Genomic DNA, 11,188 nt, shown 5'->3' with positions numbered 1-11,188 from the left:
CAGCCCTGTATCTCTTTTGCCAATCTAATTCCCAGCTCTTTACTTCACCCCTCTCCCTCCAGTTTTATCTATCACCTTGTGTTTCTCTCTCCCCTCCCCCCACCTTTTAACTCCACTGCTCATCTTTTTTTTTCTCCAGTCCTGCTGAAAGAGCTCGGCCTGAAACGTCATTTGTACTCTCTTCCATAGCTGCTGCCTGGCCTTCTGGTTTCCTCCAGCATTTTGTGTGTGTTGCTCGGATTTGCAGCATCTGCAGATTTTCTCTTATCAGGAATCTTGGCTGGCATGGACCAGTTGGGCTGAAGGGCCTGTTTCTGTATTGTATGGCTCTATAGCTCCATGACTAGATGTGAGTTAAGGGTTGATATATAAAATAGATGCCCAGTGTCAAAATATAAACATACAAATTAGGAATGGGAACAGGCTACTTAGTCTCTCATACCTGCTCTGCTGTCTAACACAAAATCATGGCCGACCAGGTTGTAATCTCAGCTCTGCATTCCCAACTACCCGTACTACTGTTTCAAATCATGCTCATCTAGCATCTGTCTACTGACATGCTTCCGTGCCTTTTTGAGAAAGGAAGTTCTAAATGCTCTCTCTAAGATACTGTATATCTTTTTCTGAGAGAAAATATACCTTCAGCAACTTATCTACTTTAAATAAGTGACCCTTAATTTTTGCTCTTAACTGTTCAGGTAAGTGGATGGAAGAGGACAGAATATCTCCACCTACTTACCTGAATAGTTAGGGGCAAAAATGTTTTATTGTTCAACACAAAATTTATATTTTTTTTTCAGTTTCAATGCCCAGGTAGGCAAGCATCCAGCATTGTGCGACAATGGTGTTTTTCTTTACCTATTAGGAAGCCTGTACCTGCCAACGTTTGCCTGGGTAACAGCAATCACCATGTTTCAGAGTGGTCCAATGAAAAGTCAGGGAGTTTGGTTTTGTGCTTTCATGCAAAACGATTGGCAGTCGATCAAAATCAGAAGGGATTTAAAAGGAACTGTCAATGCAGTGTTGCTCTTTATCTCATAGTCAAAAAACCCTAACCCAAACTGTCCTTTGGGAGTTTTTTGAAATTTTCATTGAGGAGATACTTTAATTTAACTTGCCTTTTCTTGACTTATACATATTAATCTGAATAATAAACTGCACTGCTGTGAGAAGCAGTAGTGATCCCAAAACTATCGAACTGTCAGAATCGGCTGCTTTGTCAGCACTGAATAGAATTATACCTTCAGAATACACTCCAAGACTGAGATCATAGATTGGCCAATGGAGAGGCAGGGAAGACAACTGTTTGGAACAGAGTTGGATAGATTATAAAGAAAGGAGACAAAAAAACAACTAAGCCACTGGAATTTGTCCTATGAGTCATCCAAATCTGGATCACATGTCACTATGTCTCTATTGACTCCACACTTGTGTCTGACATCATTGAGGAAACCCTTGCATCTTGTGGTTACCGAGTTGGTATTTCCCCACAGAAAACATTATCTGTCAGCTTGAATTACAACTGGAAACAAATGGTTTTGCAGTGTTAGCAAAATCTGTAATTGATTCAAAATTTGGTTGACAAATCGTATTCCTAGTTGTGTTCCTAAGTTCTTCTCCCTCGTTTGCTTCTGTGTTTGAAGTTGTATTTTAAACATGGGTGTAGTTTTACTAGGTGACATTAATTCATGACAGCATTATTATGAAGCCATACGACAATGGGAAATGGAAAAGAGGGAAAGGCCTTTTGCAGTGGACCAGGTCAATAACCCAGACCTGCCCATCTCACTCAGCAAAATACATAGTATTCAGTTGCTAATATGATAGGCAAATCCTGGATCTCAAAAATGAGCTTTGGACACTCAATAAAATATGCTAAAATATGATTGGAAGACAATATCCTTCCAAGGGATGGTCAATAAAGGAATGATTGACTGAGTATTGACTTTGATGTGTGTTGCTTCAATTTCCAGCATCTGCAGAATTCCTGTTGTTTGATTGACTGAGTATTGCATTTTAGGCTCACTTAATGAATAGTAGCTCTTAGCATTTCACTTGGGAGTCTGCTGCCAATTTTATCTTACAGTAGTTCAATTGCCTTCACAGGCTTTGTATTGTTGATGACATGACAACCATGTAAATGACTGGTTTGTTTAAAGAGGTGGAGGTAGGGATAATTGGGTATTGGTGGAGGCAGCTTCAGCAGATCTGAGATCATTTTCTTTCACTCTGTCATGCAAGGCCTGAATTATCTCCACTCTCCCTCATTTGCACAGGAACGCAAGAAGTTATGGGGAGTTATGGACACAACTTGATCCATCATGGGCACAGCCCTCCTCAACATTGATAGCATCAACTGGAGGTGCTGCCTGAAGAACCCAGAATATAGTATCAAGGATCTCCACCATCCCACCATCTGGGTCATGCCCTCTTCTCTCAGATAACGTCAGGCAGTACGTACCAAAGCTTGAAGTCCCACACCATTAGGTTCAGGAATCTGAATTCCCTTTATAATATTAGACTTTGAGAACCTATTTGAAAGATTGGTTTGCCTATTCTCCTGCAACTATCAGGTTCTTGAATTTACCTGCATAGCCCTAACACTACCTCAGTATTGGAACCCTACCATGGACTACCATGAACATGTCTTTGTGACTTTGTTTTTAGATTGCACTAGATTATTAAGTTTGCAAAGTCCATGTTTACACTGTAAAGTATATTTTATGTATAATTTATGCATAACTTGTACTCTGTTTCTTGTCTGTACCTATATGCCTGTGATGTTGTTGTGTTGCAATGTAGTTGTGCACATGACTTATCCAGACATTAATTTCTTCCTGTTTGCAGGACTTTGTTATGCATAGATTAGTTAATTTCATTTTTTTAAACTTAGAGATACAGCACGGTAACATGCCCTTTCAGTCGCCAGCTCGTGACACCCAATTACACCCATGTGACCAATTAGCCTACTGATGCATACACATTTAGAATGTGGGAGGAAACCAGAGCACCCAAAGGAAACCCACACAGTCATGGAGAGAATGCACAAACTCCTTGCAGACGGCAGCAGAATTGAACCTGTGTTGCTGGCAATGTGATCGTGTTACGTTATCCCCAAAGCTGCCATGCCACCTCAAAAAATGTCATTCGCCCCATATTAAAACAGAAGGCTCCACATCAAAACTGTGCAAGAAAGTGAAAGTCACACTCTATGGAGGGATATCAGTCACATCTAATCGATCTGCTAGCCAAACTAAGATTGTCAAGCCTTCAATTACAAAGAAATTTTTGTTTTAAGTTTGCACTTCAGTGAGTCAGTTTGTAAGTTCTTCAGGCTAAATTCTCGACTACTTCAAAAACACAGTGAGATCATCAGCAGCCAGCTGTCACTATCACATGATTAAATCTAAACTCACCATTTCTAGCTGTAATTGAAAGTGCAACTCCGACATTTGACAGGTTTCACGCAGAGTGTGTGAGACTCACACATTTATTGGCTACGTAATGCTGTCACCCAAAAATATTTACATGTTAGCAGGTGATTAATTACATTTGTTTTTGAAATGCGATTTCACACCATTGGAGATTGATGCAAAAACTCCCCTCATTACCAGAAAGCAGGTTCATTAGGGCTCTACCTGGTCATGGGATCGTGAAGACTTCCTCTTTATCTTCTTATCTGTCGTGGATGTAAGAATTTATTGGGCATCTTAATGTTGAAGTATCCAGGAGACCTGTTGTTTTGTTGATGAAGTCACATACATGCCTGAACCATGGATTGGCCTAGTGGAGGCAGCGTGAGGGAGCTGGAACATTCCTGACAAGACATACCAACCACAGCACTGTTGCAACAAGTCTATTTTGAGCATTTCTGTGAAGGCCAAGTGCCTGCATTACTTTGTCTGCCAAATTGCAAACTCATACAATTCCTAAGTAAAACTATCCAAATTCTCCCTCTGGAAACTCATTCCAAATTCTTCCTCTGCAGACTGAAGCTCACTGTGCTGAAAGTAGGAGGAAAAGGAATATAAGGCACACCTTGTGATTAAATGGTTCGCAGATCATCACAACCTTCAAATCGCCGACTTCTCCTGTCCAATCTGGGCTAATATGAGACGCTTACCACAATTGTTGCATTGTGAGCACTATTAAAAGTAAGTTAATACTAATTAGGATAATGGGGGGTTTTACTTCCGTTCTTTTTACTTCCAGTGAGCTCTGTATGTAGTGTTCCTGTCATGCCGTAAGGGTTGTAAAAGCCTCTGTATATACATAACGGTTTTGATGTTCGAGATAAAGTTGTTTCTTTGGCATGAAGTTGTCGAGTGTGCCTTTTTCGAAGTAGAAGTTACCACAATATTCTTGGCGATGAGGGAAACTGGTTTTGTGGACGTGTCGGCACGTTTCGAACGGGAACAGCAGCGCCGGTAAGGGGCCTCACATTTAGATGGCTACGTTTGGGACTATCGTTGAATTTGTGGAAGTAACAGAGGACTGGCTGGAATATGAGGAAAGGTTGGGACACTTTTTTCTGTGCTAATGGAATTACTGAGGAGGCTAAGGAGCGCTCTATTCTCCTGAGTGTGTGTAGGGCAAAGACTTACAAGCTAATAAGGAATTTAGCCACACCGCAGAAATCAGGGGACATTCCATATGATGAACTGGTCAAGCTCGTGGGGAACCACTACAATCTGAAACCTTCTGTGATAGTCCAACGGTGTAAGTTTCACAGCCGTTTCAGGAAGCCAGGTCAGTCTGTGGCCAATTTCGTGGCCGAGCTTCGGCAGCTGTCGGAGCATTGTGATTTCGGAGCGGTGTTGCAAGACATGCTCCGTGATTGATTGGTATGCAACATTAATAATGACGGTATACAACGCCGCCTGTTAGTGGAAACCCCACCGTTGACTTTCAAGAAAGCCTTAGAGATTGCCCAAGGCATGGAGATGGCTGCTAATAATGTCAAGGATATCCAGAAAGGACATGGGGGCGTCGCAGTTGGCGGCAGTGCACCAAGTCAGGAGGGAGACTGGTAAACAGGCAAAGCGGGTGAAATGTTTCTGGTGTGGAGGGACACACTATGCAAATGATTGCAATTCAAAGACACTGTCTGCCCTGCTTGTAGCAAAAAGGGACATTTAGCTAAAAAGTGCAGAAGTTCAAAGGGTAAGATTAAGCCTGGGCAGGGGAAAGCTCAACAGGCTCAGGCAGCCACACACCATCTGGAAGAAGCCGATGAAGAGGCAGCGTGTGCCTACAACACATTTGCATCGGAAATAGATGAGGAACCACCTGAACCATATTATGCCACAGTCACTGTCAGGGGAAAGGACATTAAGTTTGAGATTGATTCAGGGGCTACGGCATTGGTCATTAGTAAGGAGACCTACAGGAGGACATGCGGGTCCAACCTGCCTCCCATCAGACCGCCAAAGCTCAAACTTAGGACCTATACGGGGCAGCCCATACTTCATTTAGGGGTGTTATATGTGGACATTTCAGCTGGGGGTCAGAAAGCTGAAGTCAGGCTAGTGATAGCTAAGGGCAGGGGGCCCAGTCTTTTGGGTAGTGATTGGCTTCGCAAAATCTGGCTAAACTGGCATGAAATTAAGTATGCACACACGACGGAGGACATTCTGCAGTGGTACAGTGACGTTTTCAGGGATGAGCTACGAACACTGAAGGGTGTGACAGTGAAACTCCATGTCGACCCTGAGGCTACACCACATTTTTTAAGCCCAGGTCGGTGCCCTATGCCATGAAAGACAAAGTCGAGGAGGAGCTGGAATGTTTACAGAGGCTGGGCATTATTGAGCCCGTCCAGTTTTCAAGGTGGGTGACTCCCATTGTTCCAGTTTTGAAGGCAGACAAAACGGTGAGGATATGTGGAGATTATAAGCTTACGGTGAATCAGGTCTCTAGGCTGGAGGAGTACCCATTGCCATGGGTGGTGACCTGTTTGCGACCCTGTCAGGGGGTAAACTGTTCACAAAGCTGGACATGAGCCATGCCTACCAACAGCTACTGCTCGACAAGGATTCAAAGGAGTACATCACAATTCATATGCACAAGGGATTATTCAAGTACAGTTGCCTGGTGTTTGGAGTGGCGTCCAGCTCTGCCATTTTCCAAAGGACAGTAGACACTTTGCTGCAGGGGATTCCGCACGTAGCAGTGTACCTTGATGATATTTTGATCACGGGGACTACGGAGGTGGAGCATCTGGCTAATTTAGAACGGGTGCTGAAGAGGCTCTCAGACGCAGGGCTGCAGCTGAAATGTGGAAAATGTGTGTTCCTGGCATCGAGTGTGACCTACCTGGGCACAAGATCGCAGCTGAGGGGCTTTGCCCTGTGGAGGACAAAGTGAGATCTATTAAGGAGGCCCCAAGCCCTAAGACCGTCACAGAACTAGGATCATTTTTGGGCATGGTGAATTATTATGGCAAGTTTCTTCCTGACCTCTCAAGGGTTTTGACCCCACTGTATAAGCTGTTTCACAATGACGCTAAGCGGCAGTGGGGTGAAGAGCAGGAGAAAGCTTTCAAGGAAGTGAAAGAACTCCTCCGCTCAGCGAAGCTGCTTGTTCACTATGACCCAGACAAGGAGATCACCCTTGCATGCGATGCCTTGCTCTATGGAGTCGGGGCAGATCTCTCACATGTAATGGAGGACCGTTCAGAGAAGCCTATTGGTTTTGCTTTTTGTGCCCTGACAGCTGCTGGGAAGGGATATTCACAGCTAGACAAAGAAGGTCTGGCCATTGTTTTTGCGGTCAAACGCTTTCATCAGTACCTTTATGGACGCGTATTTACAATTTATATGGACCATAAACCACTGATGAGCCTGTTCAGTGAGATTAGATGCATCCCACCGCTAGCCTCAGCTAGGATACAGCGTTGGGCTCTTACACTGTCAGCCTACCAGTACATTATAGTGTACAGAGCGAGTGGGGATGATACAAACACCAATGCACTGAGTCGCCTACCTTTACCTGAGACACCTGTTACTACATATGTGCCTCCAGAGACTGTGTTTTCATTGGAGAGGCTGTCAGAGACACCTATAAAAGCAACCCAGATCAAGCAGTGGACGGACAGGGACCCAGTCCTGTCCCAAGTCAAGACTTTTCTTTTACAAGGTTGGCCCAGAGTCGTGGAAGGAAAGGAACTGAGGCCTTATGCCAAACACAAGACAGAAGTCAGTCTGTAGGATGGCTGCATTTTCTGGGGGGGGGGGCAAGGGTCATTGTGCCTCCCCAAGCCATTCAGATTGTGGAGGAAATTCATGAGACTCATCCAGGGGTGTCTTGAATGAAAAGCCTTGCAAGATGCTACATTTGGTGGCCAAGAATGGATCAGGATCTGGAGAACAAGGTAAAATCATGCACACAATGTCAGACTTGTCAGAATATGTCACTACCAGCTCCTTTGCACCCATGGGAGTGGCCAGACCACCCCTGGTCTAGGCTACATTTGGACTTTGCTGGCCCTTTTATGGGGCAGATGTTTCTTGTAATGGTAGATGCGCATTCTAAATGGATCGAAGCTCACATCATGAGCAATATCACAGCCCCCTCAACCACAGACAAACTCAGGCGAGTGTTTGCAGTCCACAGGTTGCCTGACACTCTGGTCACTGATAATGGCCCGACGTTCACCAGTGAGCTGTTCAGTGAGTTCATGCAGCAGAATGGCATTCATCACATTCGGATGGCCCCTTTCCACCCAGCCTCCAATCGATTGGCTGAGCTGGTTGTTCAGACAGTGAACTAAGACCTGAAGTGGATGACAGGGGACTCTCTTAGCACTGGGCTTTCACGTTTCCTATTTAAATACTGCCTCACGCCACAGACTACGACAGCCCGCACGTCAGCAGAGATACTGATGGGGCATAGGCCCAAGTCAAGATAGGACCTGCTGCGCCCAGACATGAAGGCAAAAGTGAGACAGACTACAGTGGAAGCATGTCCACCAGTGACTTTGCCAGAGGGTGAGACGCTGGCAGAGGGGTCGGGGTCCCCTGAAGAGGATGGACATTCTCACGCAGACACACAGACCCCTCTCATGCCTCCAACACCAGACCCACCCAAAGCACCCTCACCAGCGGTGCCTGCTGGGTCACCAGGGGTAGTGCGCATATCACAACACACTCATAAACCTCCTGACACACTGAAACTTTGACAGCACAGTTTTTTTTCATTGTTGTCAGATTGAATGTTGAATCTGTCATGTTTTCCAGATGCTTTGTATTGATAAACTGTTGCTGAGATACTAGTATAAGTTTTCAGGGGTATGCAAGTTAATAACACCACTGTTTTTATTTCCTTTTTTTTACATTTGGGGAATGTTGGATTTAAAAGAGGAGAAGTGTTTTAATGTGAGCATTATTAAAAGTAAGTTAATACTAATTAGGATAATGGGGGGTTTTACTTCTGTTCCTTTTACTTCCGGTGTGCTCTGTATATAGTGTTCCTGCCATGTCGTATGGGTTTTGAAAGCCTCTGTATATACATAACAGTTTTGAAGTTCAAGATAAAGTTGTTGCTTTGGCATGAAGTTGTCAAGTGTGCCTTTTTCGAAGTAGAAGTTACCACAACCATCATATAAATCTTTAGAAATAATTGGAATGCATTCAATCCCAAAAATTATTTCATAATCTGAATTCCCTTCATATTATTATACTCTGCGAACCTCTTAGAGAGATTCGTTTGCCCAAACCTGCAGCATATTTTATGACAAGTTTTACTCCCTGGCTATTCCAGAGTTCTGAAACCATAAATATTTTTTCCCTTGGTCAGAGGCAAGATTTTGTTGACTATGTAGTGTAATACTGAGAAAGCACATCGGACTGTGTCTGAAGGTGAACAGGTCTCCCCATCAATAGGAGTTTCCTCTGGGAAAAAGTGCACAAAATGAGGTTATTAAAATTCTGTCCTTAAAGTTCAGAGGTGCATAAAAAGTGTGCTAACTGCATGTTCAGCAGAATGCAAGCGAAGGTATTTAATCTAATATGCCGGTTTTAATAGTAATTATAATAAACGAAGTATGTAAATATCTGTTTTTCTTTAAAGAAAATGTGGTAACACATGGATTTAGCACAAATTCAAAAGAGTTCATGTTACCCTTTGGTATTTCAGGGAATCTGTAACAGTTTGTATTGACAGTTTTTTCCTGAATCAGGGTAGGGAAAATGATAGGTCAGAGTCAATCTGGTGTCAATTCTTGTGGTTGTCTAGTAATGTAGACTGTAACCAGCAACAATGGGACATCTTGACATTATCCTGGCAAAATTTCATCTGTTTCTGTTAAACGTACCACCAGTTATCAATAGTTTCAGATTCCCTGCGATCAATGGGAATATAATTAAGCACTTTGACCGATTCATATAAATATTCACTGCTGTTCACAAAGGCTATAAGCATTGATGTTATGTACCACCGTCACTCTTTTTGTCTATGTCTCTGTCTCCATCTCTCTCTACCTGCCTCTCTCCCTCTCCGCCTCCATCTCCATTAATCACTACCCCAGAAACTACATATATTTTATGCCATTAACCATCTTCTTCTTGGACAGTCCACTGGAATGAAGGATGACTTGCTTCCACTACAGATTTGTAGTGTGACTACCGAGGCCAGTGTGGAGCTTGCAGACTGTCCCGCAGACTCTTACACAGGCTTTAGGAATGTCCTTGGACTACTTTTCTCTCCACCTGGTAATCTCACAAAAAGAGCCCAGAATTGAGCACCTGCTTCAGTGATCAGTGAGGCACGTGAATGGCATTGCCCGCCCGATGTTGACAACTCAATATTGTAAACATTGGATACTTATCATTCGGACACTTTTGTGGAGTCAATTTTAAGAATTCAAAGCAGCTTTTCTTTTCCTGGACTTGAAAATGACTAAGGGTACAAAATAAATTCTTCCTCTTCAAGAGGTATTGTAACACCATCATGCCCTTTTAGGGGAAAGAATCTTTGACACACACAATTTTGTTTTGCACGTCGCTCTCTTCCAAACTTAGTGGATCAATTATGTCACATGTCAGCTTTAAAATATGCACTTTTGTTCCCAAAACATCCCAAGATTGTGCATGCCAGCTCCAACCCCTCTTTCAAAAATCTGTTCCCATTCTACAGTTCCCTGAAATCTCTGTACTCCTTTTTTGGTGGATGGGCCACAGAAATTTCCTCCTTCATAGCCTCATGTAAGGCTCCATGACAGCTCTCCAGCTAGCCTTGTTTTATTAGCATTGTTTGGCACTATATTAATCCAGCTTTTTTTTGATTGTGTAACTGAGACTAGCTTGGAAATACATGTACCTCCTCAGGTTGATTCACATTTGAGGAGTATAACTTGGCAGGCTGTTTATTCTCCTGTCACCTCCTCTATGACAGCAATTATTGAAAGCCAATACAACTTTTGCACTGAATAGTTGATAAAGGGTGCCAGAAGTTAATTGAAGGAAATAAAATTCCAAAGGTTTATAAAATCATCTGACATTTCGCCATCTTGCAGTCAAAAGAGTCTCTTGGAATGTAATGAGGCTAAGTTAGGGGTAAGCCATGATTTGCTCCAAAAGAGTGCAGATTCAGCTGTGCAAAGTCAGTAAGCTGCATTTAAAGAAAGTTCATTCCTGAAAACTTCTAGATATTTAATATGGCGATCTTCACATTGGAGTAAAGCCCTAGATTTTTCCACTTAAGGCTGCAGGGAAGTAGACCAATTAACTGAAAATTTTCATAACAGTCAATGTGATTCCCCTGATCTAAAGAGGACAAAGGTGGAAGTCATGGAACAACAGGCCAATTGGTTTAACAGCTCTTATTTACAAGATGCTAGAGTCAATAATCTAAGAGTAAATGCCAATCACTTTGAAAATCTAAGTATGCAGGTTTTTCCAAAAGATCTGACTTACAGGAATCTGGCTTTTCACAAATTCTGTCAGGAGATGCAGATGAAGCTTGGCCCAAAAGCAGAGCAGCAGAGATGATTTTGTGGAGAGCAATAGCTTTAATGATCCACTGCAAAATAACAAGCACCGATGGGCCACTAAACCAAAGAGAACAGATACTTAAAAGGACAAGGCAACAAAGAAACAGAAGGCTAGAAGGAACTAGTTGAGGTTAGCTGGTTCAATCAATGAACAAGGATTGTGTACGAGAACTGGGTTTAAATAGGCTGCAGGTGCTG

At 43.1% G+C, this 11,188-nt stretch overlaps 1 pseudogene; it reads left to right on the top strand.

Moving 5' to 3' along the window:
• The first annotated feature begins 4,447 nt into the window (after positions 1-4,447).
• Positions 4,448-9,739, top strand: LOC134343777 (uncharacterized protein K02A2.6-like; annotated as a pseudogene).
• The last annotated feature ends 1,449 nt before the right edge of the window (positions 9,740-11,188 follow it).

This window comes from Mobula hypostoma, chromosome 3 (assembly GCF_963921235.1).
Source record: "Mobula hypostoma chromosome 3, sMobHyp1.1, whole genome shotgun sequence".
Lineage (NCBI taxonomy): Eukaryota > Metazoa > Chordata > Chondrichthyes > Myliobatiformes > Myliobatidae > Mobula > Mobula hypostoma.
Note: the sequence above shows the minus strand (reverse complement) of the source record. Positions and strands in the feature narration are given on the sequence as shown.